Genomic DNA, 19679 nt, shown 5'->3' on the forward strand with positions numbered 1-19679 from the left:
TACACACACTTGAGACAAAAAACACTGTTTGTGGTTTAAATAGGTATTTAATTCATACAGAGATTAAGAATAGTCATTCAGTCCATATGTCAGTATCCAGTTTATCTATCCAGTTATCAAGTCTCTTTAAACAGTAAATACAATGTCCTTATCTGCTTCTATATCTTCTCTCTATGATACCTTTCTCTCAAATACAATGCTGAATCCTCAGCTCACCAAACCAAACAGTCCTTGTGTTCAGGTGAAATGGTATCTGGCACAGTAGCCTCCAAGAGTAAGCAGATAGACCAACACAGCAGGCAGCAGACCTGGAACAGTAACCAGGTGCATCCAGAAGCCGGACTCAGACAGTTGCATCCAGAAGCCGGGGCTCATACAGTTGCATCCAGAAGCCGGACTCAGACAGTTGCATCCAGAAGCCGGGGCTATTACGTTTCCCCTCCTACCTATATGGCTGCCTGCAACCGCACCCACAATGACATTGCAGTTTCTAGCTTTAAAGCTACATGACACTTAATCCTAGGTTTACATATTTATTCAACCCAAACCAGTTGGAGTATCCATATACCCAACACCACTCACTGAGTACCTGAAATGCTTGAGAGCTAGAAAAATGGCTCTGAGCTCTAGCCAATTTATGGGAAGGGCCTGCTCTGGCCTGGACCAAGGTCCTGAGCTATCTGGCCCTACATATGGGAACCACAACCCAGGAGGCTGGCATTGGTAGTTATCACTAGCCTGTCTGGGACCCTGAACAGGAGTTCCTTCCAGATTAATGGGGAACACCAGCAATTGAGAGATCTCCAGATTTGTGGTGGAAGCGGGACCTTGATGGATGAGTGGCTGGTTCCTGCTCATTGGTAAGGAAGCAGGAACCATTAGAGTGGACAGAAGTGGAAAAGTCCATGGCTCTGGAGATATGACAGGGTAATTTGCAGAGGGGGGAACAGGTTTGAATAGCTTGGATTTCAAGAAGGAGTTGAATGGCCTGATTCATGATATCCCCTGGTCTATGCTCAAAGGTAGGGGCAGAAGGCCAAAGAACCACTGCTGAGGGAGTGAAGGTGGCTTCAGGCCTAGATTGAGAAGAGGTTTGAGGCCTGGAGGGAGAGGGAGGAGCATAGGGCCCAGAAGCCTGTTGGAAATAAGGCCCAGATCTGCTTAGATCCTGAGTATTATTGTACTGCAAAAGCCTCAGGAGACAGGCTCATAGATAGCTTCTCCTCCCCTGGGAGGGCTTGGCTGGGGCCCACAGGTATCACCTGAAATATGCTGTAGTTGCACTCCCTTCTGTTGAATAGTTCTGTTGAACTGCCTCTCTAGGGCTGCATGTCTGCGCTTTTCTGCCCTCAACTCAACCTGAGTTGCCTTCTTAGGGGCTAGAGCCTTAGCTCTGATTTTAGCAGCCACCTCCCTCTGGACTGATTGGGTGCATTGCCTAAAACTTTTTCTCTTATTGGCTTAAGAGACTGTTCCACTGGGTGGGGGGCACAATGCCTGACCCTTATCTTGCTCCATTTGAAGAATAAAGGCTCTTAAGATAGAAAGAAACTGTTTGTAATTTTTTTGTATTAAGCCCCTTAGGGTATAAATTGGCCCAGGGCTTACAAAATGGCCGCTCACCTCGTGGTGAAAGGCTTCAATCCAAGATGGCCACTGACTATGGGAAACAGGCTCCGAGATCGAAGAATCACTCCTTAGGCTATAAAGAGCCCTGAGTGAAGTCAGCAAAGGAAAGGGCAGCTTCTGGCCACATGATCAGCTGGCTGACGCTGGTATCAGTTTGCCGATCGCTTTTTACGACCACTCAAACCGCAGGTGTGGGGGAGGTCTACGGACGCTGCCCAACTTGCCTGAACAGTGCTTTGGCAATGCTGCTCCGAACCTTGCAGGAGAGAGAGAGAAAGAGCCCTGCTCTCCTGGAAGAGCAGCTGCCCAGATACTGGGGGCTGCTTGAAATGAGGAAAAACGGCACTGAAGATCGCTGGTGAGTATTATCTAATAGAAGCTTTCAGAGATACAGCTACTGACTGAAACGAGCTGAGTCAAAAGCTGGGGTCTCTTCTGGGGGCTTGCTTTTATATCTTAGTAGAGATTCAGCTAAATGACGTCATAGGAAGGAGTCAACCCATTCTTGGCTCTTGATGCAGCATGGAGGAGAATATTAACGAACATTAACAATTTCAACAACTTAAGAGAAACAGCATGTTAGGAACAAAGAATCTAATCAGATGGGTTTTTTCCCCTAGTTTCTGAAAATGATTTTACATTGAGGAACAGCAAAATAGTTCAGCGTAAGTTCCTTCAAATCAGTAGTTTAACACATCAGTAGTTTGTGGCAGTGTGAGGAGTTCATGCTCTGGGCAATAACAAAAATTACTTAGTGTGTGTGTGTGCGTGTGCAAGATGTGCATGTTTGGGGAAGTGATGGTCACAACACAGCAGTGCACTTTGTCTGTTGACTAGTGTCACACCCCATCTGCACAGACTCATTTAAGTGTTAGCTCTCTGTTCAGAGTTCCCTCAACCAAAATTGTAATTAATATTTGAGTAGGACAGCTGAACTTCTTCAACTTGCCACCGATCCTGCTTAATAACACCATTATAAAATGTGATTCTGTTATCTCTGCTTGCTCATGCTGGAATAACCCTTGGAGGGAGTGTATCTCTACAAGAAAGAAAGAAAGAAAGAAAGGAAGGAAGGAAGGAAGGAAGGAAGGAAGGAAGGAAGGAAGGAAGGAAGGAAGGAAGGAAGGAAGGAAGGAAGGAAGGAAGGAGAAAAGAAAATCAGTCATGTAAATCTGCGTTATCTCATACTGACTTCTGTGAACTGGTTCCTGAAAGTGGCAGTCATCTAGCCAAAGCTTAATAAGATGAAATGAAATCCAGAAAATGTATAGACATTTTTGGTGATAGTTAAGATGGATGCAGATTTGGCTGCTTAGTCAACTCTTATTGGCGCTGCTTTCTGTCTCAGTTGTAGGTATTCAGTTTAAGGATGTTCCTCAGTGGAGCTTTATTGCTTGATGCTCAGATGACTGCTGTGACAACAATTGTAGCTGTTTATGGAACATGGTGACCTTATGAGAATGACTCACCCCTTTATCATTTCTTAACAATGTTATTGTAATAGTCTCCATGTTGCATTTGAAGACCCTTTAGAACTTCATAGTTGATACAAAACCCGACACCTAGAGTTTTGACTATCTCTAAAATGTCAGACTGTACAGCAGTGCTTTCATCCATTTGTTTTGGTTGCCAGTTCACTTCTAAGGACACTTTGAGGTGCTCGCTTAAGCTCTACATCTCTAAATGGTTGAGACCAAAGTACTTGGGAATTCAATTTACATGAATTTGCCAAACAAAAGATTTTTTTTTTTTAAATTCCCACACCTCAGAAATCAGAATAATCTTCATATGAATGTGGATCTGTTTGATAGCTGCTCCCATTTTGTAAATTTGTTTCTATTTAGCTCCACTGACCTTTCCTTTTTCATTTGGTTTCTTTTATAACCAGTTCTCACCTTTCTAACTGTTTTTTTTTAGTAAAATGAATATACATTTAATCAAAATATATACACATTTTTTAAACTAATTAATTGTTGCTTGTGCATTTAATTGTGGTTTAATTACCTAGTTGGTTGATTTAAGTGCTTTTAAAAGAGTAAAGCAGGAAACAAATGGGGGAAGGAAAGATTTGGGAGGAAGTGTAATAGTATATTTTAAAACACACACACACACACTCGTAGAGGGGGAAGGAGAGGGAGAGAGTGGGGGAGAGGGAAAGGGAGGGAGAGACAGAGCAATCCTATTTAAATTTGAAGCAATAACAGAGGAACTATGTAAACAGCTTGTTGATGACAAGAGTAAATTATTCTTTTGCTTAGAAACGGATGATGCCATGGCTGGTGCCTCACCCATAGCTAGCCCAAGGGAGCCATTGCTAACAATACTCCGAAACAGGCACTTTAATGGAACTGAGATAAGGAGAATATTCTGAATACTTGGAAACAAGGACTTTGAAGGGGAAAAGATAACCATCTCTCTCAAACTGAACTTGAGATATCTGTGAGGAGAAAAACAGAAGGAGTGAAAAAAAAAATTAAAATGCTTTCTTCATCTCATTATTCAGGCATTACAGCCATGTCCTCCAAAGCTATGACACAAATAATTGAAATGATGTTTGGAAATACTTATGCATCATATCTCTCTCTCTCTCCTTTTTTCTTTTTGCAAATGCCCATTTGAGAAAGATAGCAAAGGGTCTAAAAGAAAACTCAGGTCAAGGTTATGTTTGGTAGAATTCTATTTCTAGGCCACACACACTCCCACTGTGAACACTAAAATGAGGATTAGCATGAAACAAGGCCATGCTAATTGCATCTATTGTACAGCCTTACCTTCCTCAGTAACTCTTCTGTATTGCTCTTTAGGAAGTAAAATCGGGATGTTATTAAACTTTTGGTAGCCCATCATATCTTGGGAAGTGCATTTAGTTTAATAGCCCATATGTTGTGTGGACCTGATTAATACCACCAAGTGTTCTATAAGCAGAAAATACTAAATTATACAAAATGGCAATCGTGATATTTACAACAGTTCAAAAAAAAAACAACCCTAAAATGATGGTTTAAAATGATTTTGTTACCAAAAAAACAACAACCCCACACTGGAAAGTGAAAATGTATTTTTCTAAATCAGTATTACTTATTCCAGTTAGGAAATAGAAATTGAAAGTTTTCCTCTATGTGATGTTAAAAGTTGAATCTAAATGCTTCTACACATTGGAGGCATATTCTGTGTTTTTAAAAAGCTTCTTCTGCTTTTTGCAATCAAATTCAGTTTTAAAACTTACAATCCATCCCTAACTGTGGGCTTGTCTATCCCACTTGTCTAGGATAAGTTGCTGTTGAAGGGATAGGTGCTTGGTTGGACCGGGCCCAGACTATGACAGGAGGAGTTGCCACCATCTTTGTAATATACAGTTCATTATTTCTAATCCTGGACTACCCTTATTTCTCTTTTGGGAAGTCAAGAAGAAGCTGGGGTATAAGCTGCATAGGGCTCTGGAAAAAATAATTATCACAAGTCATTTCAGTTAGGGTTAAAATCTCTAATAGTCTCGCTTCATCACCTGACGTCTGAATTACTGTAATTTGCTCTATGTGGGATTGTCTTTGAAGACAATCAAGAAACTTGATTGCAGTTACTTGTAAGACAATGGAAAAAAATCTGCCACAGTGACGTAACACCTATGTAGTGGGAACTACTCTGGTTGATAATTTGTTTCTGAATGCTATTCATAATGCTGCCCATGACTCTGGCACTAAAAAACAAAGATACTTCACAATATTATGATAGTTGGAATTGTTGGTATAATTGGATTAATCATAGATAAATTATATATCATAAGGCATAAGAGGAAAAGAGGAAAGTTTTAACTGATAATAATGAGACAGTGATATATGTATAGAATAGGTGTATATATGACATAAATCAAAGGCTATAAAAAAAAAAAGATCTTGCAAACTGTAAAATAAATAAGAATGTTTTCAATTTTCCTTCTTTCTTTTTCTTTCTTTTTCCTTTCTTTTCAATCTTTCTTTTTCTTTCTTTTCTACTTTCTTTTTTTTCTTTTTTTCTTTTCTTCTTTCATTTATTTGTATATGTATTCTTCGCTGCTGCCCATGGCCTAACTCCAGCAGAGGTGGTGTTCAGCAGGTTCTGACCAGTTCTGGAGAACTGGTAGTGGAAATTTTGAGTAGTTTGGAGAAACGGCAAATAACACCTCTGACTAGCCCCACCCCCATCTGTTCTCTTCCTCCTGAATCCCAGCTGATCGGCTGGGTCTTCTTTTGTTGTCCTTCACAGGAGAACAGAGCTGGAAAGCAGGTTAGTGGGGTGGGGAAGGAATGCGATTTTACAGTAACCTTCCTGGAGTGCAGTATTGGGATTCAAATTTGTTTACAACTGGTTCTGTGGACATGGCTTGGTGGGCATGGTGTGGCTTGGTGGGCGTGGCAGGGGAAAGGTACTGTAAAATCTCCATTCCTGCAAGTCAGACATGGTATTTGCCGGTTCTCCGAACTACTCAAAATTTCTGCTACCAGTTCTCTAGAACTGGTCAGAACCTGCTGAATACACCTCTGTCTCTGTCTGTCTCCCCACCCCTCTCTCATTCACATCATGTAGTATATACTTTCCCAGTAAATGTTCCATCTATTTCCAGGAACAGAGTCAGATGGAGTTCTTCAAAATAAAATTCTAAGTCACCACTTAAAAGATCTTGTCCTTCCTTGCTAATGCTGGAAGTCAAGGAATGTGCGATGGGACTCAGATGATTGAATATATTGTGGATGTGAGCACAATATATTCTATCGTGAATAAGCCAACCCATTTTTCTCATTTGGATAGCAGGTATTGCAAAAAGGATCTAGATCGAACTGCCACTCATTCATATCTCATGCTTTAAAAAAAAAAAAAAAAAGGTAAGCCCTCCTTTGGATCAAGTTGTTCTCTTGATGACTGCCTAGATATGTCCATGCAGTTTTCTTGGCAAAAATATACTAGGAATAGGTATTAGAATTAGAATAGAATTTTTATTAGTGTGATTGGACACACAAGGGATTTGTCTTCAGTGCCCAAGCTCTCAATGTACATAAAAGATATGTGATAAATCATGTTCATAGTCACCATAAATATATTTTTCATGAATCATGATACAACACTTAGCGGTAGCCATAGGATACCAAATAAGCAATTAACATAAATCATACTAGGAAACTAAATAAACAATATAAATCGTAAAGATACAAGCAATAAAGTTATGCTGCACAAAGATGTCTCTGGCAAATTGAAAGAAAAAAGTGACAAGTACAAAAAATGGAAAGAAGGACATACAACTAAGGCAGAACATCAGCAGACAGCCAGAATCTGCAAAGATGAAGTCAGGATAGCAAAGGCTCAGAACGAACAAAGACTTGTAACAAAAGTCAAAGATAATTTTTAAAAGTTTCTTCCAACATATAAATAACAAGAAAAAAATCAAGGAAACAGTCGGTCCACTAAAGAGAGAAGACGGCAAGGAAGTAAAAGACAGACCAGAAATATAAGTTAAAATAAGCAAAAAAAATAGTAAGAGAACACCTGTCTGATCTTGATGAAAATAAATCACGGGGGCCTGATGGGTTACATCCCAGAGTTTTAAAGGAGCTGGCAGAGGTCACCTCAGAACCACTGCACCATATCTTTCAAAAATCCTGGAGTACCAGGGAACTACCAGAGGACTAGAAAAGAGCTGATGTGGTTCCCATCTTCAAAAAAAAGGGGAAAAAAAACAGACCCAGGAAACTATAGACCAATCAGCCTAACCTGGGAAGATACTGGAAAAGATAATAATAATAAAAAACAGATCTACCAACATCTAGAGACAAGTAAAGTAATAATTAGCAGTCAGCATGGGCTTGTTAAGAACAGATCACGCCAAACCAATCTTATTTCATTCTTCAACACAGTGACTGAATTAGTAGACCAGCAAAATACTGTGGACATAAGATATTTACACTTCAGCAAAGCATCTGACAAAGTAGACCACAACCTACTTCTTAATAAGCTAGAAAAAAGTGGCATACATAGCACCACCACTAGATGGACTCGCAACTGGCTGGCAAACCGTACTCAACAAGTAGTCTTAATGGGCCTAAGTCTACATGGAGGGAAGTAAGCAGTGGGGTGTCACAAGGTTCCGTCTTAGACCCAGTACTCTTCAATATCTTCATTAACAACTTAGATGAGGGAATAGAAGAAAGAAGAAAGGCTCAAGATCCAGATGGATCTTGACAGACTAGAACACTGGGCCATATCTAACAAAATGAAATTCAATGTAGAGAAAACTAAAGTTCTACACTTAGGCAAGAAAAACCAAAAATACACATATAGACTGGGTGAAATCAGGCTCAGCAGCAGTAACTGTGAAAGGGATCTTGGAGTCTTAGTGGACAACCAGCTAAATATGGGTCAGTAGGTTAATTTGTAGTTGTAGGCAGCCAAGAATTCCGACCACTGCGTCATTAATAGTGACAGTATGTTAGGTGTAGCTTTGTTTCCTGCGATGATGCCCAGGAGTGGCTTGTGGTCTGTGATTAGTATGAAAGTTCTCCTGTAGATATATTCGTGGAAACGTTTTATTCCAGTGACAGCGGCCAATGCCTCTTTGTCTAGTTGGCTGTAGTTCTGGTCCAGCTTTGACAGAGTCTTTGAATAGAATGCTATGGGTGCTTCTTTCCCATCTGGTAATACGTGGCTGAGTATAGCGTCGACGCCGAAAGGTGATGCATCATAGGTTAGTGTCATTGGAAGTGTTTTGCTGTATTGTATTAGTACGCGGTCTGATGTGATCAAGCTTTTTATTTCCTGGAATGCCGTTTCTTCCCGTCGCCCCCAGGCCCAGATTGCTTTCTTGTCAAGCAACCTGTGTAGTGGTTCTGCAATGGTTGCTTTCTGTGATAGGAATATATTATAAAAGTGAAGTAAGCTTGCAGATCAGTTTTATTTGTGGGTCTGGGGGCTTCCTTGATTGCTCTGATTTTATTTTCTGTGGAGTGGATTCCTTTGCTGTCTTTTAGATATCCAAGGAATTCAACTTTGCTGGTGGCTAATTGGCACTTCTCCTTTTTTACTTTTAGTCCCACCTCCTTGAATTTACCTAGGCCTTCCCTTAGGTGGTCTCGCAATTGTTCTTTGTCTTTGGCTGATACCAGGACATCGTCAAAGTATGGTACCACCCCCTTTTATCCCTTGCAATAGGTGTTCCATTAAGCTCTGGAACACCCCTGGGGTGACGCTGACACCAAATTGTAGTCTGTTGCATTTGAATGCCCCCCTGTGCATCATGATTGTCTGGGCTTTCACTGTTTCGGGGTCAACGGGTAACTGTTGGTAGGCCTGTGCGAGGTATAGTTTCATGAAGATTCCCCCCCCCCCCAAGGGAATGTAATAGATACTGTACCACTGGGACCGGGTATGCGCTTTGTTTTGGAGCGCATGGTTAAGGGTTGCTTTGTAGTCCCCGCAGATGCGCACCGACCCATCAGGTTTAATTGGTGTAACAATTGGGGTTTCCCACTTTGCATGGTCAATTGGTTCTAAAACCCCTTGTGCAATGAGTTTATCCAACTGCTCATCGATTTTTGGTTTTAGTGCAAAAGGAACCCACCTTGCCTTTAACCTTAAAGGGGCTATGTTTGGGTTTAGATTAAAGGAAATTGGGGACCCCCGGTACTTGCCCAGTTCTCCATTGAACACCTCCCAGAATTCTTCCATCAGGTCCTCTTCCCACTCCGTCTCAGTGATGCTGTTTATCCATGTGACTTTGATTCCTAATGGTGCAAACCACTCGAGTCCCAGGAGGCTTGGGCAAATTCGGTAGACTATTGTTAGTGGGAGGACTCTGGTGTATTTTTTGTTACCTTGAGTTGTCCGGTGCCCACTATGGGTATTTTGTTTCCTTGATAAGTCTTTCAGTGTCAGTGTTTGTCTTTCGAGTCCTTCCCAGTTTATGTTTGGTATCAGTCTTTTTATAGTGTCCCATGATACCATTGATAAATATTATCCAGAATCCACTTCCATCCAACAGGGTTGGCCCTCTATGGTGACCTGGACATGACCTGGCGTTTGTCATGTTGGAGTGTCCAATGGTCACCGTCTGGTGTGTTTCAGCTCTTCCATTGCTTGTCTCTTTCCCTCACCAGTTACTGTTGTCTTAGTTCCAGCGGCTCCCTGTTCGTTTCTCCCTCTCTCAGGAGTGTGTGTGTGTTCCATCTTTGTCTTGGGCCGTAGTTTTTTCTTGCTTGGCATGCCCTAGCAATATGTCCCTGCCGTTCACAATGCTTGCAGATTGCATCTAGAAAACGGCACTCAGAATTTGGATGGTTCCCCTCACAGCCAGCACAACGAATTTCCTTCCTTTTTCTGTTCCAGTCTCTTCTGCCTGTTCTGAACAGAGTTGATTTACCCCTTCTTCTTCCTTGTCATCTTCCGATGGGGACTTGATATCTTTGTGATGGGTTGTGGTGGTGTTTTTAGGGGTTTCCAGTGGCGCTTTGTTCATTTTCCACATTTCTGCATTGCTTCTGCTCCAGTAGCTTCTTCTATTGCTTTTTGGAGTGTTATTTTTGGTTTTGTTAATAATCAACCCTGTAGTATAAGATCTCTCAGCCCCAGGACCACTCGGTCTCTCATGGCTTCATCCATGTTTAGGAATTCACATGCTCCGGCAATGTCCCTCAGAGTTGCAATGAAATCACCGATGCTCTCACCTTCCTTTTGGTCGCGCCAATAAAATTCATATCTTTTGATGAGGCAGGAAACGGTTGGTGTGTAGTGTGCCCTCAGTATTCTTTCCAGGTCTGGCCAGGGCATTGTTTTCATGTCGGTGGGTGCCGCTAATGCTTTGACCATCTTAAATACTGCAGGACCGCAATGTGTGAGGAAGACGGCTCTCTTCCTGTGTTCGGATATATTATGGAGGTCGCTCCCTTCGAGGAACATGAGGAATCGGTCGATGTATGATTCCCGGTCTTCAGTTGCTGGATCGAACAGTGTGGGTGGCAAGTTGTTTCCAGCCATTTCGTCTCAATGCGTTGCCAGTGTTCATCAGTTGCCATGTGCTCACTGGTTCCCTTTGTCTCAGAATCCCATCCTCGTCACCAATGTTAGATCGCAAGAATGAGACTCAGGACACCAGCATGATCATCAATTGACTTTACTTCCTTCTAGGACTGAGCACCGAAGAAACTGCTGCAGCCCTTTTTACAGTCAGCTGCTCGTGGCTGTGACCAGTGATGGCTCTTCAAATTTCCCACCACTATGGACCGACCAATTGCAGGTAAGTATGTTAATACATAACACTAATACCACTCTATAAAGTAAAGTACCACACCTAGAGTACTGCATCCAGTTTTGTTCACCACATTATAAAAAAGATGTTGAGACTCTAGAAAAAGTACAGAGAAGAGCAACCAGGATGATTAGGGGACTGGAGGCTAAAACATACAATGAACGGTTGCAGAAACTGGGCTTGGCTAATCTAATAAAGAGAAGGACCACGGGACACATGATAGAGGTCTTCCAATATTTAAGGGGCTGCCACTGGGAGGAAGGGGTCAAGCTATTTTCTAAAGCACCTGTAGGCCAGTCAAGGAATAATAGATGGAAACTGAACAAGGAGAGATTTAACCTGGAAATAAGGGGAAACTTTCTGACAGTGAGAACAACCAACCAATAGAACAGCTTGCCCTTGGAAGTTGTGGGAGCGCCATCACTTGAGACTTTCAAGAAGAGATTGGACTGCCATTTGTCAGAAATGGTGTAGGATGTCCCACTTGGGTGGAGGGTTGGACTAGATGACCTACAAGGTCCCTTCCAACTCTGATTATCTGTTATCTGTTATAGTCATAAGTAAAAAAGGAAATAGAAAACTAGTGGTTTTCTACTGCTTTCCTCTGATATCTGTTCAGCTTTCTAGAATGTCAGATTGTTCTGATCCAAACCCTTTTCAAATAAAACAAACACAAATCAAAGGGAATCGAAACCTTTTAATGATTCTTTCGAATCCCCGGTTAAAAGGCTGCTGCAAACTAATTAACTGTGATAAGCACAAGCTTCACCAAAATTGTGCAAGTCTGCCAAGAATAACAGATAAGAAATATTTCACAACACAAGAGTCTTCATATACCAACCTAAGATACTGTAATGTCCACTAAGCTGAGTTTCAAAATGTCTTTGCTTCCTGCAAAGAATATTCGCTTCATAGCTGGCTTTTATCTTCTTGAAGGAGGGGACATTACTTTGCAACCTTACTCCCAAGTCACCCGTGCTGTTGCAGCTGCTCTTACCTGTGAGCAATCCTGTGCGCACGTGCACTTGGCACAGATTCCTCAGGAACCTCCTCATCCTCTGCCAGCCCCCAGAATCTCTGAAGGCAGCAGTCCACTCCCTGATGGCCCCTCATCTGAGTTCTCGCTCTCCTGAGCCATCCACACCTGCTGCTGGCTAACCACAACACAGACTAAGAATTCACTGCTGTTGCTCCTTGCTAAATTTTTGAGGCTATGTTTGGGTAGCTGCTGAGCCACTTGCAATCTAACCATCACAACTCTCTCTCCACCACCTACTTTATACCTCCAGCCTTAATACTTCCAAACAGGCTAAGGAAGTTGAAATATCATCCTGAAATAGAGGAAGAACACAGACAAAATTAGCTAGTTTTGAAGTACTTGGTGGCTTTCAATATTTAAAAGGAAAATTAAAGAGGACAGGAAATATGAAATGATGGCACCCCCCCTCTTCCCAAGCTTATTTGAAATGATTTTGTCTCTTGAGATAGTAAAATATGTTGCATCCCAGGGATTGTATTTCAAATCAATTGCAAACATTGCAAATAAGCCATTTTTGTGTTACTGATTTTTTTCCTCCATAGGATGAATATGATTATATCTCTAAATCCGGCTTAAAGGTTAGGGTTAAATCTTCAGCATCAACACAATGCTGAAATAAACTATAGTCCTGTTTAGATTTTTGTTGATGTTAACTTAATCACACATAGATTGGGGGGGGGATATAAGACAGCAAAAATTAAACAACTGGTGAACAGAATATAGGTCCAGAGGTGGTATTCAGCAGGTTCTGACCTGGAGAACTGGTAGCAGAAATTTTGAGTAGTTTGGAGGACTGGCAAATACCACCTCTGATTGGAGATTTTACAGTATCCTTCCCCTGCCATGCCCACAGAACTGGTAGTAAATTTTTTTTGAATCCCACCACTGTACAGGTCGTCCTAGTTTAGTGACCACAACTGCTACTGCAAACTCAGTCATTGAGCAAATCAGTCACTAAACCACAACTGTGCTTATGATCTTACTTCAGCTTCCCTGTGCTTTATAGACCTGCAAAAGTGCTAAATGCAAGGACTGGTTGCAAAGTTTTAATCACCATTGAAACTGGAAATAATTGCAAAATGAGGCAGTCACTAAAAAAGACCTGTATCAGCATGGGTGAAGAAATGCATCTGAGCAATCAGTGGAATACACCTGATGGTTGATTCAGATGTTTCTTCTTCCGAGGCAGAGCATTCTCTAGCAAATATTGTATAGGTTCATCATGTACATTTCAAACCGTATGTTGCTGCAAACTGGCCAGAGTCTCTTAGGTGAGATGGGAGGTGTCTAAATTTAATAAACAAACAAACAGAGATGTTTGCCCATTCACAGAGCAAGAAGCAAAGTCACTCCAAAGCCAGGCTGATACCTGGAAAGGTACCAGGAAAGGTGTCAGAAGAAATGAATTCAGTGATCATAGTAATTTTTTAAAAAATTCCATTTGAGACATTCAAATACACATATATAGACATTTTGTGGAAATATTATCAGACCTTTTCTTATGATGGTGCCTTTCTTTTCTTTTTTACAAAAATTATATTGTTTCTTTTCAGTAATAATATTTTGTTAAACAAATATCCAACCAGATTTTCCTTAACTGCTTCCAAAGTTTTTAAATTCCATATAAGAAGAAAGGAGAAGAATTTTCTGAATATTATACTGCAATGATATGAGTTTGCAGAACACTACTAATTTCCAGTATCTTGTGATATTCTGACATTTACACTCAAATTCTTCCAAAATGTTAGCCATTCTTTTTTAAAAAAAGATGTTTATTATTTCATAGATCTTGTGGAAATTATCTAAGCAAAATGGAAACTTAGACACTACATTGTCAAATTCTGACCTGCTGGGTTTGGTTTCTTTTATTATCTTCTAGTTACCATCTCTATCCCCCATGACATTAGAAAGTAAGTCATATTGTCATTGTTAAATTTTTTAAAAAATGGCCCCATCCGGGGGAAAAAACCCCGTGTTCTCCTACCATTGATGGTGACACTACAGGTTAGTGCAGTGGAGGAAAAGGGTTTTTTTTTTCCTACTGCAAACATTGCAGTGACTATTTAGCTGCATGCTAAAAACATGTTTACTCACCATCTCATTGGAGATCTCCGACAGCTATTCTAATCTTATGGTTTTGTGTAAACATAATTGCATACTGCATGTGTGATATTGTACACCTAAATAAATATGTGTGACATCACTGTGAGCTGCTACAGGATGTGCTGAGTGATAGCCTATATTTGGTAACCTAAAAAAGAAAAACCCTCATCCAATTTCAATACTCATCTTTTTCTTTCATAACTGTTGGAAGGAAAATCCATCTGGTTCAGTTCCAAGCTGGGATAAAGACGCTGAAAACAATATGGAAAGAAAAACAATATTGAACAGAACCACAAAGACAGTGTACAGTTCTGGGTCAGCTGAATAAATGGTTGAATGAATGGATAAATCTTTTTTAAAAAAAATATTTTTTTTTGATTAAATTATTGATTAATAATATTGATTAAATTATTAAAACACTGGACACGGTGTGATCGTCCTGGCATTCATTTTTGCCATACTTTCTATAATATATGATACATATCTTATATACAGTTATACAGTTAACTTATTTCTATAGTCTTATCCATTATATCCCATTGTGCTTATTTACATAACCTCAATTATTCATTCTACAAATCCTATTCTGTGTCCCTCCTTTCTGTTCCCACCATTGGTAAAATTTATTCCACATCTTGTAATGTTCTGTCTCATCTTTGTTTTTCAATTCCAGAGTCAGTCTGTCCATTTCAGCATACATCAGTATTTTCTTGATCACCTCACCTTCATCAGGGGTTTCTCTGTCTTTCCAATGTTGAGTAAAAACCATTCTTGCTGCTGTAATAATATGTACTTTAAATAGGTCACCTCTTTACTATATTTCTCTGTCATAATTCCTAATAAAAATACTTTGGGTCTGTATTCTAATTTCTGTCCAATCATCTCCTCTAACCATGTGTGTGTGTCCTATATCAAAATTCCTGTTTGTTTTTTTACAAGACCACCACATATGATAATATGTACCTGGCTTTTGGGTACATTTTCAGCAATTTAGTGATATGTTTTTATACATTTTAGCCAGCTTTGCTGGGGGAAGTTGCCACCTATAGAACATCTAAGGTTTTTTTTTTTATACGATGTGGCCAATAAGAGGATAGATCTTTATAGGTTTCTGTGACTTTGAAGTTTGAATTGTTCTGGGGGTGGTGCAATGAAGGGGCTTGTGTTGGGCAATTCCTATTGTGGCTAATGGCTTTTGTCCTGTGCTGGATCTTGGGTGAGGGCTAGCTTTCTAATCCTACCATCCTGCCTTTGTTAGCTGTCAAACTTTGCTGCAAAGAGTTTTAAAATACCCTGTCTTAGATGGAATTCTGTCTTCAGTATATGCTTTGCTTAGGAATAGAGCTATCTAGATAGTTGGCTTCCTCTTTCAATAAGCTCTTTATCTCCTTAAAGTACTAGTATCTGCTGTGGGCTATTAAGAAAGACTGGGGGGCTGCTTTCTGCCTCTAAAATGTGTTTCTCCATTTCTCCTTTTGGAGAAATATAATATTCTGCCTTTTGTAATATTTTCCAAAATATTTCATTCTTCTAAGAGGTGGGGGGCTTCCCACATAGCCATCCCCACAATTTCCAAAAGGCTACTATGATAACCTTTGAGAAATTGTCTATCTTTGTTGTGTGCATATGTGTGATCTTAAGTATTTAGTGCCAGCCTCGGATAAGTTAGAACTTTTACAAACATTTAATACATTTTAACCATTTTGAGGAGCAAGTTGCATCTATAAAACTAACAAACCATTTGCTTTACGTATTTATTTGAAAGTATTTATACCCTCCCTCTAATTTATATGAAGAGACATAAAAATGACTTTTTCCTTATTATATTGTAAAAAGAGCAACCCATTCAGACAGAGAAAGAGGGAGAGGGAGAGGGAGAGGGAAAGAGAGAGAGAGAGAGACAGACAGAGAGACAGAGAAAGAAACACATGAGATAAAAAATCCACCATCACAACACAAGGACTATCAAATGAATGCATTCTACATGATTTTCATGTTGTATATAAATTATTTTGGAGTACACAACTTGAGTCTCTGGAGCCACAAGGAGACCCCAAAAACCTTGGGTACTGCCTGGAGTGTCTCAAAAACTGCTGCCAATTATAATTTGTAATAAGCCAGTAAGGGCCGAAGATTAGATACATATTAATTTTAATTGAGTTAATTGTAATTTTAATTAGATTTACATTCAATCAAATTCAGTTTTCATCCTATCACTATCTCTTTGTTCTGGCCCCATAGATTTTGGTGTGTGTGTCCCTAGAATACTACTCAAAACTCAAGAATGGCGTTGAGGACCTTTCCTCATTATTGAGCAGAGCTGGTGTTTTCTGCCAATCCTTGAATTGGCAAAAAAAGGACCATGCAACAATAGAATATAAGAGATGGAAGAAATCTTGGGAATTAGGTAATCATCTTTTTTCCCAGGCAAGAATCCATTCTCTATTATTCCCATAGATGGCCATGTAGACTCTGTTTAAGTGCTTCCTGAAAAGAAGATGTCACCTCTTTTATTGTTGAGTTCCTCTTATTAGTAAGAAATTCACCCAATTGAAATCTACTTCCTTGCAATTTGAAATCTGTGTCAAGTTTCCTGGGCCAAGATGTGAATAAATCTAATCCATATTTTATTATTCCTCCCTACAGTCTTCTTATCGCCATGATAAAAATACCCAATATCTCCAGCCATTCCTCACAATATTTTTCCTCTAGGTCTTGGACACCCTCCTTTGGACAATGGTTCAGCATGTCATTCGTCTTGCAAAAATATGATTGATAACCTTATTTCCTAACACATCATACAAATCATTTATAAACAGAATGATTTATATGACCTAGAATGGATTTCTGCTATGCTCCACTTGGTACTTCCTGATTGACCTAGAGCCATTCCAGACACATTTTGGGGCACAATTGTTCAAGCAGTTCTGCATCCAATTAATTGTAACAAAAATCTTACATTCTTCCATCCTTAGGTTTCCTTGGCTGGTTAGTACCAAATGTGCTGGTCCCATTGCTAATCCTTATCCTGTACCTTTTGCTCTGCTTTAAGTGAGCACAGCCCTTCCATGTTAATGGAGACAAACCCTAAGAGATTTTGTATATAGGTAGACCTTGCTTAAAGTCTGTCCATTCAAAGTTACAATAGTGTTGAAAAAATAACTTTAGGATAGGTCCTCCCATTTACGAGCATTGCAGCATCTCCATAGTCATGTGATCACCATTTGCAAGCTTCAGAGTTGGATTCTGACAAGCAGAGTCAGTAGAGCATCTGGCAGTAAAATCACAAGTCACAGGCATGTGATGTCTTGCTTAACAGTAGCCTTCATGCAGTCATGTAACATTTTGCTTATTGACTGTGTGGCTTAGTGATGGAGTTGCATGCCCTGATTGTGGTCATCAAATGAAGACTAGTACCTTGAAACTCTCCTTGGATGGTGCCAGAATAAAGGTAGAAATATGGTTTTAGACTCAATACCATTAAGAACAACTCGTGAGATGAAGGCACTTTCGTGGGAATATTGGAGGTGAGGAAGCAGTTACGTAGCGATGGGAAAGACCTCTGCAGTAATTTGTGCAGCCCTACCCTAGTCCATATCTCAAGAAAACTTTAGAACTTCCTTCTTTTGTTGGTGTCTCCCTAGAAACCGCAGCATTGCTTAGAAAACCAACATAGTACCATAGGAGAGAAGCAGCTACCCTTTAAATGTTCTCCCCACAAAGTGGAGAGACATCTCAATATCTCAATAACTTATCTGCATAGAAATCTTGGGCCTTCCTCTTTGACTTAGTAAAGTTGTTTTGTCTGTCTAAGAAAAGAATCCTCACAAAGTTCCATGCTACAGATACATGCATAATATGAGCCTATAAATATGCAATTATTATTATTTTTTAAAAATCACTACATCAAAAACAACTTAGCCTCAACTTTGTGTGCAACTCCAGTCTTCTCTGAAAAGGTTGCTCCAGATGTAATGGAATCACAGGTTCCAGATTCTGGAAGCTGCAGCTCTAACATCTGGAGGACTAGATTGAGGCACACTGGGTTAAGCCATCCAGTCTCCCTAATTTATCTCTGCTGTTTGGAGAACATTAAAATGAAAACTGATCTGGAAAAGGAGGAAGGAGGTGGGGAGCAAAGTACCCTAAAAAAACCTGCAAATGCAAATATGCAATGAAACTCAATTTGCCATTTTCTGAAACTTAGCATATGTTACTCAACAGATTGGAGAGTATTTATTGCATATATATTTTAGTCAACCAGTGTGGATGATGATGACCCTTTCATTAATCTTTTCTTCCCACTTTCTCTTCCTCTTTCTGGTATAAAGTACTTGGGATTTCCATTTAAATTCGATCATTTATTTTTAACTTTTCAAAAATGTATCCGGGTTCAGTGTTTATAATGCATAGCGTGTTGTCCGGAGGTGGGATTCAAATCATTTAACAACCGGTTCTCTGCCCTAATGATTTCTTCGAACAACCAGTTCACCAAACTGCTCAGAAGTGGTGCGAACTGGCTGAATCCCACCACTGGTGTTGTCTTGCTGTTTGTCTGAATGAGAGCTGGTCCCCAGCCCTTCAAATCTCAGATGGGTGGCAATATAACAATCGCAAAGATTTTCAGTTCTTCTGGAAATCACGCTTTCTAACATTGTACAATTAAAATGTCTGCCAGTGCTGTGGATTCTTACACATTTTCATTTGGGTAAACTGCCTAGTGCCTTATTAATGTCATATGTGTCAGACTTCGTTTGAATCATTATCTCCGAGACCGACATATTCTCAAAGTATTTTTATTCAAAAAAAAAAAAAAAAAAGACCGGTATCATCCAGTGGAATTCCAGTACTGGAATCCTACCAGCTCATCCCACAAAATTCCACCTACCTCCACCCCATTTTTCACACCTCATCAATCACATGAACCAATGATCTGCATTCTCAATTCTTTGCTATGCCGCTCTCTGTGACCTTGAACTAATAACTCATAACTTTTTTTTCCCCTAAGAACTATTCAATACATCACTTCCTCCCTCCAGAACTCTATGGCAACGATGAATCCCAGAGTTGACAATACGTTAACTGACCAGAGAGCACAAAGATAGTTGTAAGAGATGCTGTCCATTGTGACATTAGACTTCCTATGAAGAGGTGGGGAGAGAAAAGGGGAGAGGGAGACTGAGCAGGGGAAAGGAGGGAGGGAGAGAGAGAGAGAGAGAGAGAGATCTTTGTCTAAAAGCCATTTATTTTATGCTCCTTTAAAAAAAAAAAAACTGTCTTTGCTGTCTCTGGTATGCATTGATTCCTACAGATGTTGTGGCTTGTAGTGTTGCATTTAGAATTTAGTTCTGCTTTAAGGATGGGATTCAACAGATGAAACTGATCTGACAGGCTTCTGGGGGGTGAGTTTAGAAGGAGGTGGGGGGGAGGAGAGTCAGAGGAAGAGGAAAGCTTTCTTATACAAAGCAAAGCAGCTGGTTCCAGGAAGAGAGAACTATTATCATACATTAGCACAAGGTTCCCTCATGCCCAGCAGCTAAGATTAGCAAGAATGCAGCTGCCAGACCACCAGCGATGGGGAGGGTGGGTGGAAGTCACCTTCTCATCAAGGCAAGAACCAGAGAAAAAGCTGGGCTTTCC

At 40.2% G+C, this 19679-nt stretch overlaps 1 long non-coding RNA gene across 1 annotated transcript in view; it reads left to right on the forward strand.

The window, feature by feature from the left end:
- The window catches only part of LOC148126182 (uncharacterized), a 96565-nt gene that overhangs the window by 67376 nt on the left and 9510 nt on the right, over positions 1–19679 (forward strand). Inside the window, exon 2 of the long non-coding RNA XR_015742574.1 lies at positions 10777–10885. This is a non-coding gene — a long non-coding RNA (uncharacterized LOC148126182). The remainder of the gene's footprint in view (positions 1–10776; positions 10886–19679) is intronic.

Source organism: Pseudonaja textilis, chromosome 3 (assembly GCF_049901715.1).
Source record: "Pseudonaja textilis isolate UNSWEBS1 chromosome 3, rPseTex1.2, whole genome shotgun sequence".
Lineage (NCBI taxonomy): Eukaryota > Metazoa > Chordata > Lepidosauria > Squamata > Elapidae > Pseudonaja > Pseudonaja textilis.